The 26,717-nt window shown below is 36.1% G+C and overlaps 1 long non-coding RNA gene across 1 annotated transcript in view; it reads left to right on the forward strand.

Moving 5' to 3' along the window:
* Positions 1-26,717, forward strand: part of LOC116216373 — a 125,564-nt gene that overhangs the window by 51,084 nt on the left and 47,763 nt on the right. The window contains exon 2 of the long non-coding RNA XR_004159041.1: positions 17,246-17,415. This is a non-coding gene — a long non-coding RNA (uncharacterized LOC116216373). The remainder of the gene's footprint in view (positions 1-17,245; positions 17,416-26,717) is intronic.

Here is a 26,717-nt window from a genome sequence, read left to right on the forward strand (position 1 = left end):
TTCTCTCCACAGAAAGAACACTCGGTTTTCTGAGACTGCAGTAGAGGTGGTAATATTCTGAAGTGCCTTCGTAGGAAAGTTTGGAGATGATTTTTGTCCAGAAATATCTGGTACTGGAAAAGTTGTGTTGTGTAGAAGTTCAAATGTTTCAACAGCAAAATGAAATACATGCAGAAACTCAAGCTTATGTTCCATGGCAAAGACTGTGTGTTATCTGGAACCTTTACTTTTGAGAGTTTTGAGAGCAATGGGGGGAAGCGTACAACTGTATATTGCTGGAAAATTCTTACTTTAAATGAAGTGCAGACTTTTGCTTAACATGAACTCTAAAAACCTGATTCATAATTCCTGTATTACCTAACTTCTAGGAGAAAAAGGGCTTAAATACTCCTGCACATGGATGGTAGAGGTATCTTAAAATGTGAAATAAATATTTTGCTCTTTCTTCATGAGAGGTGTGTTCTGTTGCAAAGCAATAACAAAAATATGTTGTCTACCTGCTTCCAGATGGATTTTTTTTTGCTGTAGACAGATGCAGATACGGAAGCAGCTGAGGAAGAGGAGGATTTGAAAAGAACTGCTCTCAGTGCTGACGTTTTAATTATTTTTGTTTTCCTTGAAAACTATTTTTTTTTTTGCATACTTTTTTCCTTCTTCTGCCTATTTCTGTTTCTTGGAAGAATGACATGTTGATATATAGATTTCTACCTCTGCAGTGAGTTCTTCCGCTACTTTACCCTCTTCGGTGGTTGTCCCCCTGTGTTATTCGGTAAGCAGAAAGTATTGTAGCTCCCTGGATTTCCAGGGCCTACTTTGAAGTCTAATAAAGTAAAACCTGAAAACCATCCACCAGGCCAAGACCACCTGCTTCAAAGAGTGGAGGGAAAGAATAAGAAAGGAATGTTTCTAAAGGTATATGCTATGAAAGCATATTACTGATACCTATGTCTTTTTCCAGTGATCATATTTCTCTCTTTAAGATGTAATACATTCTTGCAGTATAATCAGTCATCACAATGACCTTTTAGTTTTCCTGGAATAAATTTACACTCAAACAATTAACAAAAATACAAGCATTGCAACATGAATGGGAAGAAACTATAGGCTATTTTACTGTAGCCTGTCACAGTTACTCATTTAAGCACGAATATGATTAACTAGTCTCCCACTTCTTAAAACAGAATTATTTCCAGACCTTTGAATATGTTTTATGCTGGTTGCATTTTCATCTCTGTATTGAAGACTGTAGTTCATTATGAACTATAGAAAGAGTTGTTCCCATTTGCACTTAACAGTGCTATTAACCAGTCTTCACTTGGAAAGAAGAATCTTTAAAATTCATTGGTTGTGCTTTCTCATTTAAGAGACATTGTTATTTTAGCGCTGTATTTTTTTATGCCTTGGATTACTTTATGACAATGTTTCTATTGCAAGCTGCCTCACCTGCATTATAAAATAACATGGCTTTAAAATTCAACTCCATGTTGAAAGTTTTGCCATAAGAAGCTCCAACTCGAGACCAGATTTTCTTAAGAGTATCTTAATTAGCTCATCTATGGATTACAACCAGGGAACTATGTACAGAGCTGAATACTGGCTTCAATGCACTCGAAACAATGATGGCAATGTGGGAATATTACAACATTTGTGCCAGGTGGGTCTCAAATGTTTGCTCAGGAACAGAAAGAACATGATATGCAAGTTTATCAGGACCTATTGAACCAGTATTAGGTTGAAGGAGATGTGATATCACCACTATGAGCTGGAGTCAAAACAGCAGTCCATGGAGTGGTGACATGTGAATTCCCCATCAAAGTAAAAGTTCAAGACACTACCCTTGATGAATAAAGTTGTGTGCTGTCTTTTGGGATTCTTCTGGATTTCTTGTCAGACAAACCATTAACTCTGATTGATAATCACTAGGCTGACTAAGCTTAAGGCTCAAAATTCCAGAGTCAGGCCAGACAAACTTTCTCTTACAACACAATAACACCAGGCCCAATATCAGTTTAACGACTGTGGAGCATGTTACCAGTCTTTGCTGGTAGTATCCTAACACACCCACTGTATGTCTAGGTTTGGTACTTTCTAACTTCCATCTGTTTGGGCCAGTGAAAGATGGACTGTGTGGGCAAAATTGTCCTAGCAATGATACCATCATAGCAGCTGTGACACTCTGTTAACTGCTGGTGCAGATTGTTATGAGCACAGCATGCAGGCTCTTGTTCATTGCTGGTGAAAATGCATAACTAATGGTGTTGAATGTATTGAAAAAATAGTTTTGTAGCTGAGAATTTTCTCTATTGAGTAGTGTTATTGTGCTCTTTGTAGCTGTTGTAGTTTATATGGAAATAAATAAGAGGCATTACTTTCAGAGTGAGCAGCAAATACAGAATCTAGATAGAAATAAATACAAAATGAGTAAGTACTACAGAGGCCAAAGAAAATCTAGCAACTGTAAGATCTATTTCACCCTGCATATAATCTAAAACAACCTTGAGAACTTTGATTCTGCACCTGCAGTTTAGCAGTGTCTCTTAACAATTGGTTTAGAAACTGAAAATAGGCTTTAGAAAGCATAATCATTGATTACATTTTATTATTTGGAGAAAAATTGCTTTGAAATGTGGGCTGAGTCAGAGATTATAAAGCAGAAAGAAAGCAGAAATCTGAATCAGGGAGTAAGATTGCAAATGGTTACAGGTGTGATGAAATGAATGGAAATGATGGAAAAAATTCTGTTTGAAGTATTTCAGTTTTTTCTACTGCACGCCACATTTGCTTTAGCTTTACCTTATGGGCCTTGGTATTCTTCTTTTTCCAGTTGCAGTTTAAGGCTTTTGAGACTCTTAGTAGAAGACTCTTTTCTTTGCCTTAATGCATCTGTAGATATACTGCAACTACTTCCATGACACTTGGAAGTGTTCTTGTCATGAATGAGCTTTGTACAATACGGTAAAATATTGCCAGTAGGTCTGGCTCACAGGCATTTTGGTTACTCCTGAATACTTGGCATCCCTAGGTACTCAATGATCTTCATGTTTCCAGCTGGAACATTATCCCCCAGATCCTGGTGCTATAAATCTGTAGACATAGATTTGCAATTACATTTTCATTTCAGCTGTAAAAATTCAGTATCTAAATGAGTTTGATCACTTGCTTTTGGTCCTGTTTCAAATATAAACATTTGCATACTCTTTGTTTAAATATCTCTGTACAATCAGTGCATTTGGTCACCTCATTCCTATTCCCTTTCCAAGTCACTTACGAATATGTTAAACACTACAGTTCCTACAACACAGAACTCTGACTTGCTCCCTGCTGTTTCTTGTCTTTAGTCAATGTTATACTCTTATACACTGCCTGTTTAGTGTTCTTTAAAGAAATTAAGTATGTTGTTAAACGTCTTCTGGAAATTCAAGTTGACAGTTATCTTTACATGAAAATGTGGTGTTATACTCATTTTATCAGCTACGTAGTAACCCCATCAGTCAAGTGCACTAGCCTTGTTAAGGGAGTTTTTTTCTTCACAGAAATCATGTTAGTTGTTCTGTGAACACAAGCAGTTTAATAGGTACTGGAATAAACGCTATCCTTCCCTGGAATTTCTCTCTGTTAACTCTTTGAAGAATACAACTATGTACTATAACATACCCAAATATTATTTATTTGCCTAATGTGAGACTTATAAGCCTGTAGCTTCTACTGTCACTCGAACCTTGTTTTAGAGTCACGTTTACAGTCCAGTTACAGCTTGGGTTTTGAGAAATGAGGTTATGCAGATATGTTTTGTTGCTGTTGTTAAAAGCAAAAACAAAAATTGCTTACTGGGGGCTTGATAGTTCGTCACAACTCTGAGCTCAGATTTCTTTTCCAATGTAGGAAAGATCCATATCATAAGCGGATCTTTAGCATTTCCAGATTTTAAGATATTTGCATTCAGTAATTAAGTATACCAATACTTGACTCAATTTTGTAAAGTACTGAAAATTTAGATACCTTGTGAGTGCTAATATTAAAACAGCATAGAGAGAAATGATCAAAGAGCACAAATATGAGAAAGCAGTTATGAACAAAAGGAAACTTGCTGTTTATTGTGTTCACTTTTGTTTGTTTTCCTAAGGGCTTCTCATTCATTGTACTTATTCTTATATTCTCATTTTTCAAAGTCCATTCTTCAGTAGGGGAAGTAGAACTTGTAGAACTTGTACCAGTGAGGAAACTATGTGAAGACCATATACATCACTCCACTGTAACTAGAACTGATGAAATTAAGAGACACTTGACAAAGAGGTAGACTGGCAATTGAAGTAATTTTTTGTTCGAGTGCACAAATCACACTATTTAAAAATTAATTAACTCACAGAAGTAAGGAAGTTAATATTTTCCATGTAACTGAAGCAAAATGTGACAGGAAAATAAGGGTAGCCTGGTAATTCTAGTTGCTGGTAATTGCTAATTATTTAATTACTAATTACCTTCTGTAGTAGAATTTTTGTAGAACCGAACATGGTAGAACCGTCTTTGACTGTGCCAACTAATGTGGAAGGAAGTAACAAACATTAGTGGATTGTGTAAGAATATCTTTTTAGGTATAGGAATGTTGCAGTAGCAATTATTATTATTATTTTTTAAAAGCACAATCTTGGCATGCAAATACAGAAACCTAGATTTGTAGTAAGAAAACCAGAAGATACACAATTAGTTTTACAGCTTGAAGATTTTCTTGAACGAAAGCAATAGAAGACAAACATAAGACTACTAAAGCATCCAATTTTTGTTTTCATTGTGACCTTAAAGGGCTTAACGATAGATAATGCATAATGAAATAAAGTTATAGAAATGAAAGCCAGAAAAATAAGAGCTATTTACTATCTACTAAATCCTTAGTGTGAGAAACAGTCTCTGAACTGGTAGTAGGGTCATATGAAGAATTGGTGGCTCTAAGACCTGGATAATGTCAAATCTCTGATTATTTTTACTCTCATGAAGCAGCAGCAGCATGATAGATAGAGAAATATCCTGACTTTGTCTGAGACAGTGTTAATCGCTTCCCCAGTATTCTGGTTGTTGCTGAGTATGGGAGCATATGTTGAGCTGGGCTGGACCAGGCTTCTTGTTGGGGAAGAGCTGCTGCCTTTATGGTGCAACTCTGGGGGCAGAGTGGAGACAGGACAGCTGGCCTGAATTTGGCCAGGATTATTCCATACAGGTAACATCATATGGAAAGCTATAAAGCTGTGGGGAGTTGGTAAGGAGCCACCTACTGCTTTGTTGGACAGTGGTGCTGTGTTGCTTGCAGGGTTGGCACTTGTGTTGTTAGTGGGTGGCAAGTGATTGATTGCATTGTGGATGTGTGTGTGCGTGTAGTTATCATTGCGTTGTTTTTTTTCCCGCTTTCCTTTTCTGAGTTATTAAGTAGTCTTTATCTCAACAGACAAGTTATTTTTTGTTTCCAGTTCTCTTCCTTATTCCACTTGGGGGGAGTGATCAAATGGCTCTGTGGTGTTTAGTTGCTTGCTGGATTAAGCCACAACAGGAAAAGAAAAATAAAAAGGCAAATCTGTGCACTAATTATTTATAAATGCATACTGGTGAAAGGTCTTTGTACTTGGAGAATAATAATGTTAAACATAGCTGACTGAACTAATTAGTTTTTGACAAATCTGATAGCTTTTTTTTTTGGCAAGAATAGCATATCTAATGGACAAAGAACTATTGTGAGATACCATTTTGAATTTGACAGTGATTTCAATACACTCTTACATGGCAGTGTTCTCCTAAGCAAGTTAAGGAAATATGAATTATGGTGTACTTCTGATTGGAAAACAGTTCTCTCCCAAAATGGCTTTTCTTCTCTCCCGAAATGGCTTTTGGTCTTTAAGCTATCGACCCAAAAGAATATGTTAGTTTAGGTTGGATCTTACAGGGCTGCATTCTTAACTTTTTGCTGATCTTATTAATGATTGGGATTAATGGAACAGAGATGACTTGTGGGAATTGCAACACTTAAGAGAACAGAATGATACCGTCTTCTTGAGAAGATGGTCTAGACAAATCAGAATGATGATCTGAAAATAGGAGAACTTTAATGGAAACACAAAGATTGCTCCTTAGGATGACAGGAAGAAGAAAAGGAGAAATAGGAGAAGTTGAATAACTTCTTTTCTCATTTATAACATTAATATGAAACAGTAAAGCAGAGAGAAACTGGGCTTAGACTAAAAGTTAAAATAACAGATGCACACAGGAAAAAAAAATTGGGCAACAGAATGTAGAGAAGAGGAACTGATTATCCTTCTTCTAGTGGTGACTGTGAAGTCTCGGCTGGGAATGGTGTTTTAAGAAATGCATACTAGTTGTCAAGAGTCCAGAGAGGAACTTTATTAAGGAACACATTGGAAAACATGAGCTTTGAGGAAAGACTGAAACTCACAAAAGACAAAACAAATTGTCATGGATGGATTAGCATTCCTCTTAAGTGAAAGAGTTGGGATAGATGGTTTATTTGGATTCTTTTGGTCCAGCATTTGAATGGCAGTTGTTTTGGATTTATCAAGTCATATATATATGGTGTCAGCTACTCCGATAGAATGAAGGAGTAGGCAAGAAGAGAGAGAAGAGAAAATAAATAGTGTTGATTTAGGTGCTTTTTAAAATGTCTGTTTTGTTCCAGCCCTAAATCTCTAATCTGAGCTAGTCTTTTTCATATTTAAAAACAGAGTTCTTAATCAATTTTGACCTTTGGATAATTTTTGAAGGTTCATGCTTGCTTCTTGTGTAAGCACATAATATTGATGTGATTAGGTAATAAAGTTTATTTGCATATTAAGTGGCTATTTGTGCTTCTAGCATCAGGGTTTTTTTTGTCTGTGTGCATGTATGCTTTTTTCCATTGCATTGTTAATGTGATCCGCAGTCAGATTTGATCTTTTTTCTGCCTTTCTCAACATACATAAAAGCACATCCAATGGTTACACTGTATGTTTTCTTTACCTGCTTTTTATCTGCTTAATGAGAGGATTTTTAAGAAAACAATCAATTGATGAGGAAGTGTTTGACATCCTAGAACTGAATGGCTATTTAAAAAATAAATAAATAAATAAATAAAAAATCACATGTAATCCTGGGAATTCACCATTTGTATCTGTATGTGATATGATTGATGTTCTTGCAATCAATCAGTGTGATATGAGCTTCATTGATGTTATAAAATGATTTCTGGAGCAAATAGTCTTCCACGTGAATTATCACTTCACAGAAGACTGTCAATATGGTCTCCTGATCTTTATGTAGTTCTGACAGAGAATGCTTAGGGTTTTATCAGAAATAATTTCCTGTCTTACCCACAAGTGCTTGTACATGTTTGTATAAGTTCTAAAGAGATTGGAATTGGGACATATGGGGGATTTTTTGTTTTGTTTTAAATACTCAGCAGGAACATGAGGAAATTCCTTAATCATGTAAAACCCCTCACTATGTTGAAGTATGTAGGCTTTGTTCTTCTGGGATTGCTTTAGTAGTACTGGAACTAATCAAGGAGATGCAGTAATATAACAGAAACAGCCACAATTTTAACAAGTGTTATTCAGTGCTGAAGTCAGGTTACGTAGCATTTCAGAAGAGAGAAGTTTCTTTCAGGTATTGAAAAATTCTTTAATTGAGAGTCTAATAATTTGTTTTTCAGCATTCGTGCTACCCTAGGTACTGCATTTTGAAATTTTGAATAAAAATAAAAAATGCAGTACTAAGATACTAAGCACAAGTTCTGGAATACTTTTGACATAGTCTTTTTTCTCCTAAAAAATTCTCCTTGGCAGTTCCTTTCTGGCATATTTTACTTATGGATTTTCTGAATGTGTTTGGTTTGCATTTGTTCTCTTCAAAAAAAATTTTTTTTCCTTTTATAGTGATCTTGTGCTTCTCTGGAAATCAGCCCATTACTATATGCCCATTATATATATCCCGATATATCAGCCCATACTAGATGTCCATTGTTTATAAATTTTTTCATAATGCTTGATACCTCCATTTTTGGCCTAATCTCACATGTTGACATTAAAGTTATATATGCCAACATATTCATGTAAAAATGATAGATGAAACTCTCTGTGACTGACATATCACTATATGTAGGGGAAAAAAGTTTTTTCTGCCCAAATAATGTTTGTCTTCTCTTGGGAAGTAGTCATTCTCTCAGAAACTACCAAAACTAACGAATGCATTTGCCCAGAGGTAGTTCTCCCCTTTCTTTCTGTCCCTCATCCTTGTAACCTGACCTCTGGGTTCTAAACTTCAGGAAGTGCAGTGAAGTGTGAAGTCTGTGTTAAAGAACTAGCATTTTTATTTAGAAGTTAACAAGCACTGAATGACTTATAGGATGAAGAGAAGATTTGTCCTGATCCTGGTGGTATTTGGGTATTGCAATTCAGTTGGTTTATGATGAAATCTTGTGTTCATAAGGTCGTTGTTCAGGCTTTAAAAATGCTCCTCCTAGAGGTCTCATTGTTTGGTAAGCATTTCAAGTGTATTAGTGATGCTGGTTTGTAGAGCTGTATTTATCTGACACTGTAGTTTTCGTAATATGTTTCTAAAGCAAAATGCTGTAGGCACATTTGCTGACTTCATTACTGTCTGGTATATTGTGAAAAGCCATGTAGCTTTAACAGAAAGCAGATTGTGAATCTTTCGGTGGTGGAATTAATAAAACTACAAAGACTTTTTATAATTGTAGGTAAGAACTTGCCTTGAGCTTATCCAGTCTTCTCTCAACCATTTTTTTTGTACATTTTGTCTTTGGGACTTAGATAAAATCTTGATTCCTTTTATTTGCACTTCTGAATATAAATGTGAATACAAATGTTTATTTTATTCAAAGTCCATGAATTTTTTATTTTTCTTCAAGACTAAGAAAATGGATGAAGAATGAATGAATGGAATTCAGATCTAGCAGTAGTTGTATTTTAACAGTAGTATTTATGATTGTTCTTAAAATATTTTGTGAATTGCACGTAATTTATGACAAAACCACTCAAACTTAGTTTCCCAGAGCAAGACATTAACGTACATAAATAAAGAGATGTTTGAGAGAAGAAACTGCACCTAATGTAGTTAGGGTTATTGCTGTAGCCAAAAGATGCGGTCTGATTAAAAACCCCAAATGTGGGGGAAAATGTTGGTACCTTTTGACTGCAGTATCTCTGTGATATTAAGGAAGTCTCTTCAGCGTGCCACTGATCTTTTTGTAAATACCTGGCAAAGGCAGAGCAGCAAAAGCAAAGCCCTTGTGAGAGGAAAACAATGGTGGAGAGGCAGCGCAGAAGTGAACAGTTCTGTGCAGGGCTGGAGGTTTGCAAGGACCTACCAATTATTGGGCAATGAAGCTTCTGTTCTAAGTTAGCCTTTGCAAAAAAAGTGGGAAGTTCCTCTTCTGCTGCTAACAGAAGAGCTACTTGATGCCCTAGATGCTCAAAATAATGGGATATTTTTCACAGATGGGCACAGTGTTGCTAAATTAAGCTTCAGGAAGTCAGTGCTCGTGTTTCTCCTTATCCCGACTTGAATTGCTCCAAAGTAATTTTTGTAAAATTAATTCAATTCTCATATGTACTGACTGGTAGCTATCCAAATAATACACACAAGCTGGGGTTAAATTCAGAAAGCTTTTCTACAGAAATGCAAAAAGCCTATTTGCTACCAGAGCTTTGCAGGTGATTACACCTAGATATTCTGTGCACCATGCTACGTTAAGCATCTTAGAGTCAATCAACATAGTTGCCACCCAGATCTGTGGGAACATCTGATGTTCTGATCTAATCTATACATAAGTGAGGTAATCAACCTACAGAATGCATCTTCTTTTAGTAGAAGGAGTGTTTGGAAGGATGTGTGGTTGGTCTGATGGAAAAGGAAGAAATAAAATTCACATAAAATGTGATTCTCCTATTTCTCCCTCATGAATGTGAAGCATGGTTGCATTTTTCATTCTATACAAATATAGCCTACCAAATAAGCTAAATTTCACCCTTCAACCATTTTTTAATGTCAGGCTGAAATAAGTAAAATCTGTTTCCTTCCCCCCCACCCTTCCCCCCCCCAAAAAAAAAAATCCTCAGGCTCCCCAACAAATTTTAATCAGGTCCAATCTGAACTAAAAGCCTTTGTGTAAAAAGACTTCATACTTTGAGAAGATAAAGTCATGGGAGGAATAGTGTGAGATCTATAATGAGAAATAAAACCCGTAGCATGTTATCTATATCATTTTATGGCAGAAGGGGGATATTTTCTTCTTGGAGTGTGTGATGCACTAACTGTCTTAGCTGGCCTCCATAGAAATAAATCCTTAAGCTTTGTGCTTCCATGGAGGAAAAAAAATAAAAAAATTGTGTAATGAAGTTTTGAGCTTAATTTGTCTAGAAGCTTTTCAGCAGTAAAGGCAGACCTGCACACAAGCATAACAATTCAGGAGCAGTAAGCAGGCAATGAAGAGAAAATTTACACAGGAGTGTCTGATCTGGCCGGGCTATAAGCAGTGTTTGAAAAGACTGAGTTCAGCAACTCTTAATTGGGGCAGATGAAACTTCAATTTAGCTCATGCCAACAGCTTCTACCTTAGAGCCTTGAATATGCCGATAGAGATCAGAAAATCCAAGGTGCATTATAACTAAGTCTCTTCTCCAATACCTTTCTCTGCAACTTTTTAATGAAGTCAAAAGGCAGTTCTGTAATGGTTTGATGTGACTAGAGTAAAATTGGTTTTCTTAGGACAATGCAAGCTCACTTTTGTGGTCCAGCTATACTTACATTACAATCAGAAAGCTGGTTTCTAGAGCTGAAAATAGGTTTAGTTTCCCTAATGAAACTAGTAAGTCTTTCTCCCAGATGAAAATCTTTTGGTGATAATGATTGCAGGGAAACAGCAGGTGTGGGTTTTTGTTGATTGCTTCTTTTTCTTTTTTTTAAACGTATATACTGTATTAACTGCTCATCTCTGCTTTCTTCTTCTGTCAGTGAAGTATTGTAAATAATGTGGTGTGGTGTATTTTCCTTTTTTTTTTTTTCTGCTCTCCCTCCTACATCTCCAAGAATACATATATTTGAACCCAGTATCTAGTTTATGCTTGATGGAAGCTGCCCAGAGGGTAACTGTGACGGAAGTTAAACAGCCTTTTCAAAGAAAAGATCCTTGCAACTCATAGAATATAAGAATTTGCCTTATAATTCACCAACTTCTGCAAGCAATGGTAGTCCATTGAGCTAATTAGGCATTCATATCTGAACAGAAAGAAGATGATTTTTTCAGGGTTTGAAACACTGGATAAGTGAAAAAGGTTGTCTTGGAGAAGTAAACAGAGAAGCATATTTACTGAATACTTGAAGCCTCATTTTTAGTAATTGTGATAAAATGTAATTTTAATAGTTACGTGAGAAAGTAACTGTCTGTATAGGTATCTCTACATATATCAAAGTTATGTGTTTTAAGGTACCGATTGGATCTTATATATATTTAGAAGCAGCACCTTATTTGAAAAAGAATAGTAGTACAGCTACTTAATGTCTCTAGATTTATATCTGCACGTCTCTTAATATAGCAGTAATGTAACGCTAAATGTTTGAAGTGATTTACAAGCTTGTCCCAGACATCCTATTGTCTTAGCTACACACTTAGGTAATGTCAATTAATAAATATGTCATGGTTAAATCTTTCCAAAGCTTGGATTATCATAGGTAAATATCTTGCTTTAGAACTGAAATAAAATAATAATGTTTAACAAAAACAAACACTGGACAATCCAGGTACTTACCAGAAAATGTGTTTGAAAGGTTCCTGAAGAAACAACAGAATGGTCTGAGAATGAGACAGTATTTTTCCCTAAAATTCTACTGATCTTAATTTTGGCTAAAATATAGTCATTACTTTTTGCAAGGGAGAAGATAACAGGTCGACCCAGGAAGTGTCTTGACTTTCCTGTCTGTACAGAATCTGGTATTCTTTTTCGTGCTGAAGACATTTTAAAAAAATCTCTAGCAGTTTTTCCATTTCCCTTGTCTTTCATGACTTAGAGAGCATTCACGCTGGGAGACCAGAAGAGAAATTAAGGCAGGTGGCAAGCCGTATTCATCACCTAGTCAGTGATGGAAAATATTGAATAATCAAGTGAAAGTGTCTTAAAATAACATGAATGCAGCAAATAATAAATTTCTTCCTTTGGCAGAAATTTGTTAAAGAAATCTTGCAGTTTCCTTGTCTAGTCCTTCAGTGTTCAGTAGAAAGCTGTAGATGATACATACACTGCCAGAATGCATTGCTTTGGAGTAATTAGGAACTCTTAAAGAAATCGTTTATCTGGTATGCATTCAATTTTATAGGGAAAAGAAAAAATCATATTATTGTGTCTGTACTCTTTAGATAAGACTCTAAACTTATTTTTCAAGAATAAAAAAAAATTTCCTTCCAATCTTGTAAATAAAAATAATTTTGCAAGTTACCAAGTAACTTGTGATATCTCTTGGTAGCTCTATCAACTTAAGAGTGCGAGCTGAAACAACATGGGAAAAAAATCTCTAGAGAGACATCAAATCCTGCACTGAAACTGTCGACTCATCAGCTTCATCATCTGCATAAATAAAGGATATGTAGTCCATTTTATGATAGCCTTTCTTCTTCCTCTCGCCAGCCTTCTGTTTCTCACAATCTAAAGGTCCAGTGGTAGGAATCCTACATCTAACCTTGCTTTCTATGTCTCCTTTGCATTCACAAACTGAAAAATGGTGTCTGCTAAGAAAGTCTACAGTGTTTTAAAACCATTCTGTGGTTTAGCAAATGTTCCAAACAGATCTGCTGGAATCTAATATTTTGCTGGCTGTTGATATGTTTAATTATTATTATTTTAACCACGTGCTACTAAATTCATATAATTAGGTAATTACCATTTTTTGACAAATGCCAAAAGAGGTGTCTCATTCTTTTATCAAGCTACCTTAAACACAGGCATACAGAAAACAGGAACTGTGTACCAGTACTGTGTAAAAGTCAGTAAGCTGTTGATGTAATTATTCCTAAAAAGTAAAACTGTCAGTGAATTAGCGTATCATATGTGTGTAGGTAAGCTTGCAGCAGCCCCAGAAAATGTTGCTACACTTTAGGCAGTTATCTTAAAAACTTGCTTCATACTGGCAATATTCTGCTGTTGGGATTTAAAGTATAATTCTTCAATTTATAGACAACGCAGCCTAGAAGTTGCTGTTGTAAATACTACCTAAATCCCATATTAATTAGGTCCAGGCCTACTGACACCTTAAAACTTGAATTTGTTATTTAGGGTCTGGAAGACAAAATATTATAACTGGTTGATCAATGTCGAGATATGTGAGAAGAGGTGAAGAACTTGAAAGTCTTGGAAGAAATGGAAAGAAAGTGTTTTTGAAGGGTAGATATGAGCTGATTTATCTAAAATAAAAAATAATTTGAAAATTCTTGTTTTTCCTTTACGTAGGGCAGGGATGGAAAATTGCCAAAATATTTGGAGTATTTCTTTCTACATTTTTAATCCCCTGCCCAAATTGTGAGTGGAAATTGAGATTAAACTGTAAAAACTTTAAAGATGACTTAAAAGAACTTTTGTTCTCTAGTCAATTCTCTAAATAAGTCAAGTTTCATTTTAATGCCACTAATTGCTTGCCAAACAGATGTAGAAGTAATTTCCTGTTAGCATATATCGGTTGTACAGATACCATTTGTCAGCCAATACCATTTGCAAACAAGTGTAATGGATTTTTAAAATTCTAACTTCCGAAGTTAAAAACATTTGCATAGTAGAAGCCACGTTTGGAAATTTGTATTCTTTGCATGTGAACTCTTGGGAACACTAACTGATTTAGGCATGGTTGTACAAACCCCGCTTGATAACTGTGTTCATGGGTAGTGCTGTACTGCCAAGATCAGAGATATGCTAGAAATACTTTGCCAAGCTTGTTCAAAAAAGGAGGATAAAATATTTTCAAACGTGCTAGTTCCAATGCAAAAATGTTGATATTGCTATTGACAGAATAGGAACTGATTTTGGTCAAATGTTCTTGATTGTTTTTAAATGCCAGTGCTGTGTCTGTGTTCTGAATAAGACTTGAACTCAAATGATATGTTTCATGCAAGATACCTCTTAGGAACCTTTCTGTAAGCCATCTGAGGGTCTTTCTCAGAAGATTCTGAGAGTTTTATCCGAAATATATTTTTGAGTTGTATACCTTGCTTAATAAAGAACAGAGTTGATTGGAACAACCAGTATAGGAAATGGAGTTCTATACATACATGAGGGAGAAGTTAGTAGTTCCTGTAGTACATTTGATGTCTTTGTAGACTGGAGTGCTGTGCTTTGTAGCATAAGAAACTAGGCATGAAAGAACACTTCAGATGATGAAGGAAAAAGTGAAGAGCTTTCTTGTATTTGTGATTTTGGATCCAGGCACAGTTGTATTTCATGAGTTACTGGGAAGTGTTTAAAACCAGATGCCATTTTGATCATGGCTTAGGTTTCGTGACATACCAATATGTTTTTTAATATATATTTATATGAATTTAATGCACTAAGTTGTATTTTGTGGCCCAATTAATACTATTCTTAATCTTGAATATGGTCTTCTAGAAATAGAATACCTTGATTTTTGATTCTGCCAGTTATGTACCAAAGGGTGGTCTATGTGCCTCCTTTCTTAGCCTGTAGAAAACTTAATAAATTCATAAATTATAGTTCCTTCCAGTTATGTTCACATGACATACTGTACAACACCAGAAAAAAAACTGCTACACCTCAATAGAACTCCTCATTATTAATACTGTAAATTAATCCCTTGATATTCCAGCAAAGTAATTTTTTTTTCTTTTTAACCAGAATTTTGCCCCTAAAAATTTTGAAAATACTCCACTATTTTAGCTTCAAAACCTCTCTTTTTAGAAAACGGCAGGATTGCTAGGCCTATCTTGGCAGTTTCAATTGCCAAGATGCAGTCTTTCCTTTTTCCTGTAAAGTGGCAGTGATATAAAAAGTATACAAGTTGACAGGTAAGCACAGCTCTTTGGAGGTGTGAAAAAGCCAGCAGACTTTTATTTATTTTTGAAACTGGACTTCCAGGGATACAAAATGCAGTAATGGATTCCATGAATTGGATTTTAAAATGCGATGATCTTGGTAGACTAGATACCTATGTGCTCATCTAAACAATGGTTAGAGGTTAAGAATAAAACCAGTAAGGGCAAGTTAAACATTACTGTCTGATCCTTACTCGGACAGCAGGGTCAGATCCATCACAGCATAGTTCATTTACCCTATTGTGATTAAGATGCTCTGCAGCAAACAAGGTATTCTTGTCCTGGATGGGTTAAACCTAGCCACTGCTGGTTTTGACTGCTATTCAGTAAGTCTCATGAGGGATAACACAGTGAATAACAAGCTCCTATTAATTTTGACTGTGCTGGAAATGTCACCTTTATGAGAACTTTCTTAGACTGGAGTAGAAAGCACAAGTCTGTGTAATCATTTTCTGTGTGTAGGTTGTGCTGTGCCATCGTAGTCCTCTGTTGGCTTTGTTAGTTCTAGTGGATCTGTTTTGGAAAGAGAGAATCAAAGCAATTGCATGTTTGAAAACTTTCTGTGGGGTGAGGTGCTGTGACTGTATTTGGAATAATTTGTGCCTCAATGGTTCAAACCACTTTGCTAAGGGAGACAAGGGGAGTGGGAGGCAGAGGCTGTGAAGGTCACAATGTCATGGGAAAGTGAGATAGTTGCAGAAAACAAAGAAGACAGATCTGTGCATATATGAATGGATGAATGGAGGGGAAAAACACAAATAGTGCATGCATATGATAGAGAGCTGTTCTAGGAGCCTTTGCAGTCATGATTGGTTTTGGAAGGAGTGAGTTTCTTCAAAGGACTTGTGTAGACTTCTGTTAGCTTTCTAAAATGTTTATAGACTGCACTTGTCTTTGGACACTCTCTCTTTGTTTTTAGGATAGGTAACTCCACAAGATTAGTTTTTCATGTATTAGAGCCACTCCAGAAGTAATGCCTCCTATTTTATTATGTTGGCCCACGATGTCAGAGGTGGTTCTTGGTCATACAGGAGCAGAGGTTGAACCTTCCTACCAATATTCCATTACATGGTGTTGCTGTGTGACAGGTGGCAGCAGAGGGACACTGACAAAATGATGTCTGACACGGAAGTGCGTATGAGCACAATGAGGTGGTGTATGATATGTTTGAGTGGTAATAGTGACAGTGGGTCATCTCTGCGGGTGCTGAGTGTTACAAGCACAGCACGCAGGCTCATGTTCATCCCTGGTGAAAATGCAAAGCTAATGGTGGTGACTGTGTTCAAAAATATTGGGTTTTAGCCAGGAGTTTGCTCTATCAAATAGAGCTAATGCAGCAGTTTCTGGTTATGCCAGCCAACAAGATTTGCTATATACCTTAACATGGAGTGGGTGTCATCACTAGTGGGTGGCAGCTATTTCTCCACGACAGTGGCAGAAAGGCTCTATCAAATAGTATTATTGTGCTCTTTGTATCTGTTGTAATTTTCATAGTAAATGAAATTTTCATAGTAAATAAATGAGGCATTACTTTCAGAGCAACTTATGCAACAGGAAAACTTGTCATCTTTTTGAAGTTCTTATATCTATTTTTACTTTTTGTTCACTGTTTGCTAAACTTAAACTTCTAACTTATGTATTTATATCCTGATCTGTTGGTAGAAATGAATGTTAAGAAATTACCTAATGCAGAATGTACTTAAATCACAGTTATATTAAAGGTGATAAGAAACACGACAGTACTTGCTTCCAGGACATCTTAATGTAGAATTTATATATTTTATCCCAAATATTTGTCCTCCAAGAGATCCAAATATTTCACTGCCATACCTGCAGAAAATTCCCTTGCTGTTATCATGTATTCTCTTCTTCCCGTGTTCTCTAAGACTACATTGTGCATACATGGTAATGTTTTAAGAAATGTCTCCTGGAAACTTTCCAGAGTAATTCCAATTCAATCCTTATAAAACAAGTTCACAGAGATTAAAATCAATTTGTGCATGCAAGCAGTAATATTCTATTTTGACCAAGAAAGTTAATTGGCTTCTGTTCTTCCCTAAATTTGAAAAATAGGTAAACATGTTGTATTATGTCCACTGTGAAATGACACATGTACTGCAAGCTCACAGTAACATGCTGTGTTTTTGTTTTAATTTGCAGATATCCTGTTTTCCTCTTGGTTTACAAAGAAAACTCAGTGTCAAGGGAACCGAAGACTGGGATGTGCTGGACTAATAAATTTATCTGAAGCCAAGAATGCCCCTGGTTTGGCTCTGGAAAGAGTACTAAGCAGCCAAGGACGTTTGGATGGTCAAATCCAACCCAGTACGGTGAGCTTCCTATAATGTGCTGCATACAGCAATAACTATATATGTAAATTTTATTCTGTCTATCCTGTCCTCATATCTTGATTTAACAGATAATAATCTGCTTTCTGCTAAGTGTCAGGGCAGAGGGAAAATAACTTCATGTATAACACAAACTGTACATTCTGCTTTTCTAGAAATGGGTTTAATTTGTTGGTACCCTGCTTTTTAGCCAAAACTGACAGTTTGGCTCCAGTTTGCCCTGGTCAGGATGTGGGAAGAGCTAAATCCAATACTTGGACTGTCCTAAAAAGTTATACTGGCACTAACAGTCAATAGGTTACTTATTTTGCAGCTGAAGTAAACTGGGATGGTGCATAAAATGAAATAGTTCATGTGCTTTTGTAATAGAGCAGCAGGCCTGAACCTCTTCAGAGGATTACTTTTTATTTTTGATCATGTTTTCCAGTAACAGTCTTCCTCTAAAACAGTTTTCACAGAAAACATCTAGCTAAAATACTCGTGTTAAAGCAGGTTCTGACTTCCACAATTTCATCTGACTATTTAAGTCTTTATTCTGCAAGATACTACATTTGCAGTCTCTGTTATTGCATTTGGGAATTCATTAAATATTTACAGTGGAATAAAATGCTTTAGTCTGAATGTAAATAAGGGCCCTCAAATAGTAACGTTCTTTAATTTAGTTCGTGTTTCCTATTTTCATGAAGGGAGAAACATTCATGAGCAAACAAGTACTTAGCTTACTACTTATCCCATCTAATTTAGTTTAAACTGTTTTTGTCCTTGTTAGCTGATCCATATGCCATTAGTAATCAATTTTTCTTTTCTTCCATGTTATTCTCTCTTCTTACTTGCTATTATGCCTGAATTAAAAACATGTGAACTGAAAATGTTGAGGTTTTGATAACAAGTTTGTCTCTCATTTATTTTTCTTGTAAGTGCCACAGCATTCTATTTATATACAGCATCCAAGAAAGGTTCAGATATGTTGAAAGCTTTCACTACTGACTTATTTTTTATAGAAAATCAGTTTTGATCCTTTTTTTTTTGTGTGTGTGTGAAGTTTTTACTTCCTTGGGAAAGTTGTCTTTTTCATTATACCTCTGAAAGGGAAAGAACTGCATCTTGTGGAGTTTCACTCTGAGTCTAGGAAATGAACATTTCAATCTATTTTCAGTGATTACATGTGTAATTACCATACTGCTTTCTTGCATGTGTTTTGGCATGAAATCCCAAAAGAATAATTGTCCACAAGAAAAAGTGTTTATAGAAGATGGAAAAACTACACTGATAACATGTGTAAAGAAATCATTTTTCACTTGGCTACAGAAAAAAAAAGTACAGAAATTTTACATGTTATTATGTACAGGGAAGACATTTCCTTGCTACCAAAGGAGGATATGACTGAAGGACAATTAATGCTCATACTGCAGTCTAGCCAAGGATTTCTCCCTTCAGTTTTCACTTTGTGCCATCCTATGTTGTGACTTGCCTAAGAATAAGGACTCAGCGATTAGGGAAATGGTTCACTGTAGGTCCAATGTTAGCACTTGACAGGTGAGTAACCTACAGCTCTTGTTACAATTTCCAACAGTAACATTGGAAATTCCAGTTACTGCAAATGCTCTTCAAGCTAGGGCAATTGCTACTGCAAAACAGAGATGGGTAGAACCAGGTGTGAATGGCAGACTTTCAGGAGAGTTTGCAGTTTGTTTACTGAATACGAATTGGAAAGGAAATTGTTTTTCAAAAGTTTCCTAATTACTAATACATTTGGAGCAACTTAATGCTTAAGGATTCTGAAAATTCTATTACTAACATAAGCTTCTGAGTCTTCACAAGTTTCTGCAAATTCTGCTGTTGCATTGGAACACAAGTGCAGAACTGATTTTTCTGCATTTTTTGGGAAAGCTTAACTGTGACTGGAACTCTAGGATGTGATGTATAATTACAATTTTTATTATAGAATGAAGGAATTCTGAGCATGGATACTGGCTCATGAACATCATCAAAAACATGCTGCAGTCAGGAGGATTCTGTTCAAGTCACATCCATTCCTTGGAATTCATATTGAACTTCTCTGAAAATGCCAGAAACATCTGTGGGTTTGCCAGGGAGTAACTGCATGAATTTCCACTGGAAATTCGAGCGAGCGTCAGCTCTTAATTACCATACTCTACCTTAAAGGCAGGAATTAGGTGATGTGCAACATAGCTGCCACTTTCTACGTGTCTTAATGAATTATGCTGTAACTGAAATCAGTTGAACTCCTTTACTGATAAGCTTTGCATGGCAGCAGGTACATAGTCACTGATTTCCAATCATAAAGCATAAATATTCTTCAAGAGAATAATTGCCTATTAATGTAAATGCATTAATAAACATTAATGGTAGTGGAAAAACAATTTAATTTCTTTTTCTTGTTTATAAGGCTATACTTATCTGAAGGTATATTCTACATAGAAGCTTAATTTACCTTCAGATTTCATAAATGATATTATTTTTTGTAAACAAAAAATGTAAGTGTCTCTCTTGTTTAAAAATGCAATCTAGTTATTGAGCTGTGACCTCCTAGGAATACAAGGTCACCTTTCAGGATTTTGGCACTCTGCATGGTGCTGTGTAGTAAGGCCTTGAGTCCTCAGTAAGATCGTCTGTGGATTAGGTTTTGCTCACATTCAAGTGAGCCAGACAAATAGTTTCTGCTATTTGACTTCTCACAGGCAGAGTTGACCTGCTTTCAGTTAGCTCCCTCCTCTTGTCCGCCCATCCCAAGCCTTCTGGAGACAAGGAGTGGGGGAGGGAGTAGCTTTCAAATAGCGCAGTGACAAATTGATTCCAGGTCCTCCAGCCATGTTGCAAGCTACCTTTTCTATGAAGTTACTTAAAATAATCTGTATACTTATTTTCTAGCTTTGCTGTTTTTAACTTTCAAATTAAAGGTTGTTGACAAGTTACTGTTTATGCAGAAGAAGGGAAGGAGAGAGGATTTTTAACACTGGAAAATTGCTTGCTTTTGTAACAACTAATCCTGAGTTCTGGAAACAGGCATCACATCGTTTGTCTTCTCAGGCCCGTATTATGAAATGTTTGCAGAGGTGTCTGTGTAGGCAGCTCCTGGAACTGCTTTAACCAGAAACTATACAGATTATCATCCTCTAATATTTGGAGATGAGAAGTGTGTGTGTGTGTGTGTGTGTGTGTGTGTGTGTGTGTGTGTGTGTGTGTGTGTGTTGTATATGCAAGTGAAGTAAGTGCTAGAGAACTATAATAGTAAAGACAACGTGAGATTTCATGAAAGGCAGTTGATACATGTAAATTCTTTGTATAATTATCATAGTAATTACCATGAAGTAACAGGCAATGAGTAGAAAACAATTTTGTGGTAACTGCAGCCCACAGCGGTTGGATGAAAAGTCACAGTAAGAAATTGCTTTGATGTCAGTAAATTTCTGTATTGTCAGTAATTCCTGAAGCGTCAGCATGGGTCTTGCCTTTATTTAAATAAATAAATATCGTTGAGTGTTCCAGGGTTATTTTATCATGTTTTCCATTTTATATTCTTTTATCTCTTTTCATTATGTTTATGAGGTGCCAAGAGATAAATATAGTGTGGAACTGTGTTTTCCTAGAGAACGAATCTTATTTGGTATATTTAAGATTTCTGTTTTGAAAGTGGGTTTTGAAAAGGAAAGTTTTCAATGCAGAACTGGTATTGTGAAAATCACCAAGCTAAACTGCACAGGACATATACCATTCCTTTGTACAGAAGTCAAACATATCAGTGTGTCTGGTTTTCTGTATTTGGGATTTTCTGACTTCATAGAATAGCTCCAGAGAAGCTGCTTCCTTAGGTTCCTGTGAAAATTCCTATTATAAATTTAAACGAATACAAACAAAACAAAAAAACAGCAACAAAAATTGCAGGAAAGTCATAAGCATAAAATAGGTGTGATACTTGAATTTTTTTCTTCCAAAATTATGGCTAGGTAAAGTAAGAAGTCCAAATTGTTTTATTTTCAGACAGAAAGCACAGAAGAACTTAAATAAATAAATAAATAAAATAAAAAATCTCTTCTAGTAACTTCAAAGAATTTAAAAAGAGCTTTTTCATTGAAGTGACCTCTGCGTATGACAGGTTAACAGTAGGCTTTGAAACTGATGCTTGGAGTTGGCCAAATCACCCTGCAGAGACTGCAGGATTGGGAAGGGCTGGGGGGCAGCATGATGTGAAACAGCTGATTTCTCTTCTGTGGGGAGTGCCTGGACTACATTTCTGCTCTGAGATGGCTCTCTGCTTGACTTTGGAGGGGAAAGAAGGGAGAACTTACTCCTTGCTTTTATCTCTGTGTGGTTGTACATGCAGCTGAAGATGTTTTTTGCTAAATACTTCTGATATGTGTTTTCAGTGGTGTATAGTCAGCTACATAATATTTTAAAATCTAGAACCACAAAGCATATAAATTATCTTACATAAAGGATAGGAAACCATTTATATAACTTAGTATAATTCAGTGCTGACTAACCATTTCAATTACTGTTTGTCAAACGAATGAATTTCTCATATTATTTCTTATAATGGGTCCAAGCAAATGTGGGTTTATGAATAGAGGGGGAAATGATTTTGTGCTTTCTAGCTCAAATTGAACTCCATCCTGTGAAAAGCAAAGACAGAATAATTAGGTTTCAATGGCAAAACTCAAAATCTGTTAATGAAATTTTTGTGATTTTATGTATTTGTTTAAAGACCTAAGAAAAACCCTCATCCTTAGAGATGTTAAGTGAGGCAATATAGCCTTTTTTTCCTTTTCTTGCAGTGCTGTGTTTAAGAATGAATATGTTCTGCTTTTGTTTGTGCCAAGGGAAAATTAAGATGTGGCACACTTCGTTCTGACTGTGCTTTTACTGTGAGTTACAGCTTCTCAACAAAATAGTTTAGTAAATAATGTTGGTCTGCCAAGCAGCTGGCTTAGATGGTGTTTTCTGAACTACTCCCCTGCGCTCTAAACAACTACTTAGATTTCTGTTATCTGTTTGCTGATGATTGTGAAAGAAGAGCTTCTGCACTTGCTTTATCACTATATAGCTCTTCTGGAGGTTGTAATACTAAATTTTTCAGAGGCTTAAAGTAGCAAATCTGAAATCAGAAGCATCATTTTTTATACTGATCTTCTTAATGTGCTGTGAATGAAGAAAACTAGTATTATTCTCAAATCTGTTATATTTATTTATATACACACAAGTATGAATTTTGGTGTGTGTGTGTGTGTGTGTGTATCTACAAGTATATACAAGTATCAAATATAAATCTATTGTGATAAAAGCATGCAGAGCTGTGTTTTCCTCTCCCCTGTGCCAAGATTTAGAGTCTGTATGACCTTTGTTTCCATCTGTATTAATGATGCCTCGAAGATGCTATTCCACATATGGAACAAATAATAATTTTGAAGTGTCTGTTCACTGCAAATTCCTGGGACACATTGGATTTAATGCTGGTGGAGAGAAATCAGAGTGAAGTGACACATTGAAAAATGTTTGATTTGTGAAATTTATCGTAGCTTTTAAAGAATCACATAGTTTTCAGAATGGTATGTTTATTGTGATTCAAGGGTTATAACGTTCTCCCTGTGAGGAAAGGCTGAGAGAGATGGGGCTGTTCAGCCTGGAGAAGAGAAGGCTCCAGGAAGACCTGACAGTGGTATTTTAATATTTAAGGGAGAATTACAAGAAAGGGGACGTGCTCTTTAGCAGAGTCCAAGGGCAGGTAGAGGGAACTCTGAGCAACCTAATTGAACTGTAGTTCCCTGTTCATTGCAGGGGAATTGGATTAAATGACCTTTAAAGATCCCTTCCAGCTCAAATGGCTATATGATTCTATGACTGTGTATATGTAGAAAGAGAAAAAACTTCAAGTAGAGGATGTCTGTAACTGCAACCAAGTACAGCAAATGGTTGTCTATACAGACCTCAAGGTGAAATAAACCATTGAAAGTACAGACGAGTGTTATTCATCTATGCCAGTTCTGACTAGACATTCTGAAAAAATGAGCGTCTTCATCCAAATTCCATATCCTGTTCACAAAATGTTACTATTATAGGCAAATATAAGAGCTTTCTCCCAACAAATTTCCTGGACAATAAGGTGGCTTCCAAAATACTCCGCAAATTTGAATTAATTGCTGCAAGATTATGAAAGCTGTAAGACAGAGACCAAGTTTAAAGCGAGCACTTTATTGCTCATGTATGAATCCAGCTCTATTCAATTCAATTCTATATTGACTTGCCTCTTCCTTGTCTAGAAAAGGATATCAAGTTCCATGTGTCCCATGATAGCTCATCCATCATCAGCAGAAAGGGATTTAACAAGACCAGAAATACCTCATTATATCTGACTAGTATGTACATATGCAAAGAAAGGGAGGAGAGAGTTTTGGAGAAGTCTGTTTTTCCTCTAGCTGTGTGAACGCACTGCTGTTTCCTGTCAAAAGTGATGCTGTTCATGCTGTTTTGGAAATTTCTGCATTGCAAATAAAACACAGTGAACAGCAGAGAACAGCACATTTCCCATGGTGTCTAGTCCGTTTAAAATGTTATTTTTCCTCCTTGGGGTTAGCACAGCTGTGTAAAATTACCCTGGAGCATGTAAATGACTTAAGATGCTAGCTTAGGGCCTTTACTTATTAAGTGTTCAGTCTGAAAGACAGGCGGTGGTGCTTAGGTCCAACAAAATATTCTTTATTTTGTAATGTTTTGATGACCTATTATTAATCCTAATCTGTGAAAGACAAAGATTGTAACAGCTGATATCCAGAAAATACAAATTAATGAAAATATGAGCTGGATTGCAAAAAGAAGACAAAGCATGGCTCCATCAGTTGTGGAGGATCTCATAAGGTGGGAAGACATGTTTGCCTAGCTGAGACTATTCCATTTCAGCCTGTATGTCCATTCCAAAGTTAGCAAGGTCAAATGTCTTCCTTCTGCCTCTCCCAAAATTGCTGTGACTAATGTATGTTATTTCTTTAAAGACTTAACTCATGTCTCATGATAGTATCACATGACAAGGAGTACTCCTGTTGATTAATAGCAAGTGCGATTCTCTAACCTGTACTCACCTTGATAGTCCCTGGGAGGAAATGATTTCAAGAGAATGACTCAAATGTGAGTTGAACATTCCAAGGTAAAACCTTGTTTTACCAAAGGTAGTCTGTTACAGCCTATGTGAATTTTAAATATTGCATAAGACTGAATTTCCTAAGGGTTTTGTAGTGATACTGCATCCTTGAAAGGGAGGAAAGGTTCTTTGGGTTTCACTAAGCAAGCTAGTTTTACACTCTGGCTGCAAATTAGGACGCAGTATGAAGACAGTTGGATTCTACAAGTTGAACTATTCCTATGCTGAGTTAACTTCCTCAACTAATTTGAAATTGTCGTAGAAATTTTAAAAAAATTATTATATGATCCAGGTCAAACATTTGGGAGAGATATGGCAAGTTTTGTAAGACATCTGTTTTCTTTAAGCTCCTTAAGCTGTTTATGCATGTTGATGTTTGATTTGCAAAGATTTTTGTTTGTCTTTTTATGGTCTTTCAGTTGGTTCCATTGCAGAAGTGACTTGCTGCTTACATGTCTGAGGAATGATGTGCTGTTTGAGGTCTGCCCCTCAAAGTGAATATGTGATCATTTAGGGTGAGGGTAAATAAGGCAGAGATACATCAACACAGAGATAAGGAAAAGCAGATGTGGGGTAGAGCAGCACTCAAGGCTGAATTTACAAGCTGTTCATTACTGATGTGCAGACGACTGTCATTACTGTGAAAGTATCCTAGTGGGCTGAGCAGCATGGGCAGAGTGCTTTGAGTTGATCTGGGAGCATGTGGGATAAATGATGATATTGCCAGGTCCCTTTGGCACTCATAACTGTGGGCCCTCTTGCTTAGTGAACTTAAAAGTTCACTAGCATTGCGGGCATCTTCACAAGTGGAGCATGTTTACTAAATACTGAGAAGGAGTATGCGCTGATAAAGAATACCTGCCTACCACTGATAAGGAATACCTGTAGTATGCACTCAGAACTGTTTCATTGGAATACAGGAGGATAACACTTGCATTACCTCCTCTGGCTACATACCTGTATTATTTTTGAGTTGTTATTCTGTCCTGTGCAGTCACCAGAATAACGAAACCTGACGTAAGTAGAAGATCCACAAAGATACCATCAGGTCTTTCTTTGAAGTAACCCTATTCAGAAGCAATTTTTTAATTGTGACTGATCCCAAGGTATATGTTTAGCTATCTACCTGAGCATTATGCATGTGTTTGTAAGCTGGTGGTTTTTTTTGTCTCTATTCTGAAACATTAGGATCTTTGCTTTTCCTGTGACTGTCATATTGCTACTCAAAGATTCAGTTATGAACACTTTCTAATTAATTAAAGAGATAACAGTAGATGTTTTTATATCCAGACTTTTGTCTGGAACTCTATTACCCTATGTATAGCTAAAAACTAGAGCTGACCTATCAACATCCTGGGTATTTTTACCTTGACTGCCTTATTGGCATAGTTGTCTTCACCATTCACAAAAGAACAGAGATGGTCACGATAGAAAGAGAGATGATGTAGACCTTTTCTTCACTTACCTTAAATATGAAATTTCAGATGGATGAGAAACATCTCTGAGAGTGCTTTAGGGGCAATATCTATGAACAGAAGAATGATGTGCAGAAGCAATTACAATCATGTTTAAGCCTTTTTTCACCTGATCTGTTTCTACTCTTTATATATGCACATTTAAGTTACTTTATGAAGGGAGTTTTTTCTTCTCTCTTACACGAAATTTATATTTTTGAATCTAAATTTGTATTTTGGACAGTTTTTGTATTATTTGTTCTTGAAATAAGATTTGGGTATGCATCTCATCTCAAGTTCCTGTTTTGTGACTCTAGCTGCATCTGTAATTCTGTTCATAGATCATAGATTTTATATGCCTGCTCACAGTGTCATTCTTCTATAATCTTATAACTGCATTTAATTTTGATGAAGTCTTTCTTACTTGTGTCCTAACTTTTTTTTTATCTCCTCTTTTACAAAGTATTTACAGCTTTTCCTTTTGACCATTTGGTGCATTTAAGATGACAACTGAGCTAAGAAATACTGCTATATCATATGCAGTAACTTAACGTAGTTACAGTCTTCAACTTTTGGTTTTGTTTCCCTATGGAGATACAAACCTTTCTCTTGGTGAAGGGAGATTTCCACTCTAGTCTGTCCCTCTGCTTCTACAAATGATGCAGAATACTTTTTTT

This window comes from Meleagris gallopavo, chromosome 2 (genome assembly GCF_000146605.3).
Source record: "Meleagris gallopavo isolate NT-WF06-2002-E0010 breed Aviagen turkey brand Nicholas breeding stock chromosome 2, Turkey_5.1, whole genome shotgun sequence".
Classification (NCBI taxonomy): domain Eukaryota; kingdom Metazoa; phylum Chordata; class Aves; order Galliformes; family Phasianidae; genus Meleagris; species Meleagris gallopavo.